We start from the raw sequence: 5,209 nt of genomic DNA, 5'->3' as shown, positions 1-5,209 counted from the left end.
TCTCTACAACCGCCTGAAACTTTGGGGGTCTGCGAGCGAATTGGAGCGGGTAGCCTCGCTTTATTGTGTTTATAACCCAACTCGACACACCGGGAATGGCTTGCCAGGCCAGGGCTCGTGTGGCTAGGGTTTGACACATGTTTTGGGACGGGCCGCCTAACACAGGGGGACCTGATACCCGCATATTGTGATTTGTGCACATACTGAGTGTTGGGCTGACTATAAAGGCTTTCGCCTGGGGTAAAGTCAGGGAAGCAACTGGGAGGGGACCACCTAATAAAGGGGGACCGTGAACCCGTGTGTTGTGTGCTTGAAACATATTCTTTTTGTGCTTTATTTGCCGTGGAAACGTTTTTTGTTTGCAAAGGCTCGTGCAGTGTAGTGGGCCTGTTTACAGTAATAAAATCTCCAGCCGCTCGAACTAAACAGGGAGCTGTGAGAAGTGTCCCGGGGCCTTTTTGAGGGTGGTCCGGCTAGAGCGAGACACGAGCCCTCCCTTTTTCCCCCCGATGCTAGGAGGTAGCCGGAGGCCTGGGATCCGACGTGCCGCTGGGACGAGGGCCCTGGCGCCGGGGCAGCGGGTAGCGTTTAGCCGGTCGTGACTGACGGCGGGCATTAGCCGCAGGGCAGGGCTGAGAGGCCTGCTTGGCTGGTTTCGCTGGCTGAGGAGAGGGCACGATCTTGGGCCTGCTCGAGGCCGACCTGGAGCGCTTAGGCAGGAAGTTTCGCGTCGCCTGGGATGACTTCTGTGCCTCAGTGTACCTTTCAGAAAAGCCCTTTGAGGATAGAACACCGTTCTATCCACGTCCTTGATCTCAGTCAGCGTTAGCCAAAGGTGGCGCTCGAGCACGATCAGGTTAGCCATGCTCCTTCCAATAGCTTGCGCAGTAGCCTTGGTAGCACGCAAAGCTAAGTCCGTGGCACTCCGTAGATTGCGGAAGGACTTGGGTTCCGGGCCAGCCTCGTCCATGGATTGGATGAGTTTGGCCTGAAAGACCTGCAACACTGCCAAAGTATTTCATTTCATTTCATTTTTTGGGCCGAAGCAGCTTGACCGGAGGCGGCGTAGGCGTGTCCAGCGAGAGCTGAAGTGTTACGGCACGGCTTAACAGGGTGCGCCGCTATAGTTCTCCAACTAGCAGCGGTGTTCAGGCAGAGATGAGTGGCCACAGCCTCTTTGAGGGGCGGCAAATACTCGAAGCCCTTTTTCCACGGAGGAGAGCTTTGCGGAAACTGAAGATCCTGTGCGTGCAGAGTAGGGAGCGCGCCATGTTTTCAACAGTTCTTCGTGTACCTCAGGGAAGAAAGGTGCGGGTCTATGACGAGGGCCCTGCTGGCGCCCAGGCAGGAACCAGCCGTCCAACCGACTTAGAGGAGGCTCCTCGAGCGAGGACCACTCGATCCCCCGAAGTCCGCAACGGCCTTTGTGAGGATCCACAGCATCTCCGCGTCAGAGTTAGTTTTGGTAGCTGCAGCGCTGGCGCCCGACTGAGAAGCGATGGTGGGGTCAACCAAGCCCGACCAATCTTCCTCAGAAGCAGCAATGGAAAGGCTGTCGTCGCGGTCGTTGATAGATCCGCCGAAAGAGACTAGGCCCACAGCGTGTGAGGCCCACCAACTCCCTCGAACAGAACCGGAGACGGTGTCTGGGTAGGAGAAAGCGAAGCACGCGGGGACGTGGCCGGCGTGGGTTCCCTAACATCCATTCCCTCAGGTTGACGTTGGCTGTGGCGCTTCTTTTTCCTCTGCAAAAGTAGAGCGGGAAAAGGAAGGGCGTACCCCTTACCGTACCTTATCGTAAAAAATATGGTAGCAATTTTTATATTTTACATCATTGAAGTAAAATTTACTGTAAAAAAACTTGCAGCTGTGGTTGCCAGTACTTTACCGTAAAAATAAAAACGGTAGAAATATGTATGTTTTATGGCATTGAACTAAAGTTTTTCGGTAAAAAACTGGAAGAAAATATTTAAGGTTTTATGGCATTGAACTTCAGGTAATGGTACAATAAAAACAAAAAAACATACCAGCTGTTGTTGCCTGTAATTTAAAAATATTGTATTACAAACCAATTTGTCATAAAAGTTATAATTGAGAATTACCAGAGGTTCAGACGTTGATGTTTTATTGAAAATAATAAAGTTTGAAGTCACCTTGGAGATCAGTGTTTGCTTCAGTTGGGCTCATGACCCTTGACTTTCTAACTTTACATTTTCTCTCACTGCTTTAACTGCGTGTTTATAAAACACATTTGTTATGGCATAAAAATCTGAGAAAAAATGTGATCAGGTGTTTTTTGCTATTTATTGATGATAACATAATCGTCATGTAGTGGCCTGATTCACTGACCTCATAAAGAGTCTTTCATTGTATACTTATATATTTCAAATTTTTGAGTATAATAGCTCTGTGACCCTACCGCAGGCGAGCCAGCAGTTACAAACAGATCATCTGAACTTTAAAAACACATTGTATACAATAAAGGACCAACACAGACATCAAGAATCAACGTATGACTCTCAACAATGGTGACATTCAACAAAATAATCAGATAAAACTCTGAACATCACAAAACAAGCTACTAAAAAGTTGCAACAAAAACAACAGCAAAAATAAAAGCAGATAATAATAATAAAAGAAAATACTAAGGCAATTCACCATAATTTATTCATGCTGCAAAATGATGGCTCCCATCATGCACTGCACTTTTATCATCACCGTTGTTGAGATTCATATGCTGATTCTTGATGTCTGTGTGTGTCTGAAAGATACAGTAGTTTAAACCTTTATTGTGCACAATATTTCTTAAAATTCTTCAGATAATCACAACACTAATGGATCACATGCTGTAGAATCACAGACTCACATTATCAGATAAAATACTCTATATTATCTCAGTGAATCAGACCACAACATGATGATTATTATGTTTTCATCAATACATGCCAATATTACCTGACTCATTTTTACCATAATCAACGTGTCTTATGAACATAGAGTTACAGCAGCCAGAAATAAACTAATATTATGAAGTCAAGGGTCAAGAGCCCAACTAAAGCAGTCACTGATCACCATCATGGTGACTTCAAATGAAACAATAAATCATCAACATCTAAACCTCTGTTAATTCTCAAACAGAACTGTAGTTGTATGACAGAAATAAAGTAAATCTGGTTAATAAGTGAAGCTGGTAATGCAGTTTGTGGAGTTGTTTAATCATCCTCTGCTGAGATCTTCAGAGATTTAATGTTTTTTTATCTTCAGTTGATTTCATCTAAAGCTGTGTCTGAAGTCAGTTGTAGTTCTGTGTTTCTGCTCATCTCTTCTCTTTTTTTCTGTTCTCTAAATTGACATTCCCAGAATTCCCTGCGTGACACTTCACATTTGATGTTATTTCATTTAAATAATTATGTTTCTTCTTAGTTTTTGTTATTAGTTATGTACATTTGGGGGTTATATTACATCATATATTGTTTAATGAATGTTTATGGCACTATTTGGAGTCGTGTGTGTCGGTATATTACAAATATATAAAGCAGATTTTAATAATTTAGTGAAAATAATTGATAATTTTTATTGGTTAATGAAATATAAGGGTTGTCCCGCGAAATCAATATGGTTGTTACCATATTTTTTACGATAAAATACTAGCAACCAAGCTGACTTTCTTTTTATCGGAAATATCACAGGTTTTTTTTTTATGTAGCCCGGTATGTGAGATAGTGACAACACCGGACACAGAATGAAAAGTAAATAAAGGGGTATTTTATTCCAGACTGCACTTGGAACAGCGCAGCGTTAATTAAGCAAAATTTCGGGAACTTAGAGTAGAAAGGCTTCTGTAAAGTAATTGAAATAAATAAAGTTTGCTTCTTACATCAAAATGAGTCTCTCTATCTCTCTTGTTCTCAGTCACAACATTAAATTAATCAATCACAAAAACTAGGCTAGCTAACATAGACAACAGTAGCAGCCTCTCATTCTAGAAAACAAATACACAAATAATTATAACATTTGTCAGCACAGAAGACCAAAAAAAAAAAGGCTGCTTATGTTACATGCAAAATACATAGCAATGAAATTAGAAGTTACATTGAGTATTTGCAATACCTTTCAAAAATGATTAAACAATTTAACACTTAGTCTTACATCAGCAAATAAACACTTGTACAACTTCAAAAATGAAATGAATGATATTCAAACTTACTTTTCATCACCACTCTATAACCTGTAAACGTTTTCACAGTGAATGACGCACCCGATTTTCCCCTGCAGACAGTAAAATAAATAATACATCACTCATCCTCAATATTTGGAACACAAGACTAATAAACACTTCTTGGAAATCAATTAAAGTGAACAACACTCACTCTGATGTTTCACGCTCGCCCCAGAAACACACTGAGGGCCTACACAGAGCACTCTTCTCCCCTCTTAATTAGACAAAATTACCACAAATCATAAACACTGGTTCACATCAAATTATACACAAAACAATCTTAACGTTACACTGGTATTGATGATAGTTCATCACTTACGCTTCGAGATAATTGTGTTGTTGGGATTTCCCCACACAGATGTGTCTCGACAGAAATCACCAATCACCATCAATCAACACAATACACAGCCATCCGGCCAAGCAAACACTGAGGAGGACTTCACAAACTACTAAAAGTGCATATTTCTCACTATTTTGGTTATATCATCGACTTTTGTGGCCTTGATTCGACACAGCGTCCGCATGAGCATCATCCAAAAACACGTTGGGAAATCGTGCTTCTCACAGACCACACTCGTGACACTTCCAGACAGTGACATTTCTTAAAGGGCCAGCGTAACATTCCTCCATGGATGAGAAAAGCACTAAAACATTTTATTTGTGCACTCACTTAACCCAGGGCTTTGATAACCAGTCCAGTGATTGACTTTGCAAATTTAACACCTGGTTACATTCTCCCCTGCTGATAGTCGACGTCCCTGGTGACTACCAACCCTAATCATCTTGCCCACCTTGAAGCTTACCTGTGGTATAGAGGACCATTCCAGCTAGCACCTGGGAGAGCACATCAGGACTAAGAGACACTGCATTACACGTCGACTTGGGCAATCGGTTCGGGTTACTATGCACTCCTGCAGTTGTCCTTTGTGTTCTACGCACAGCAGGACAAGGCACTTCTGGCTTAACACACTCTTCTCTTTCCTTTCTAGG

General features: G+C 42.5%; 1 long non-coding RNA gene across 1 annotated transcript; it reads right to left on the bottom strand.

The window, feature by feature from the left end:
• Positions 1-3,702: 3,702 nt before the first annotated feature.
• On the bottom strand, positions 3,703-4,443 carry LOC309488716. The gene is made up of 3 exons (XR_014202248.1): positions 4,371-4,443; positions 4,208-4,269; positions 3,703-3,982 (listed from the first exon to the last, which is right to left on the bottom strand). It is a non-coding gene; the product is annotated as an uncharacterized lncRNA (long non-coding RNA).
• Positions 4,444-5,209: the final 766 nt, after the last annotated feature.

The sequence above is a fragment of the Leuciscus leuciscus genome, assembly GCF_965113295.1.
Source record: "Leuciscus leuciscus genome assembly, chromosome: 24".
Lineage (NCBI taxonomy): Eukaryota > Metazoa > Chordata > Actinopteri > Cypriniformes > Leuciscidae > Leuciscus > Leuciscus leuciscus.
Note: the sequence above shows the minus strand (reverse complement) of the source record. Positions and strands in the feature narration are given on the sequence as shown.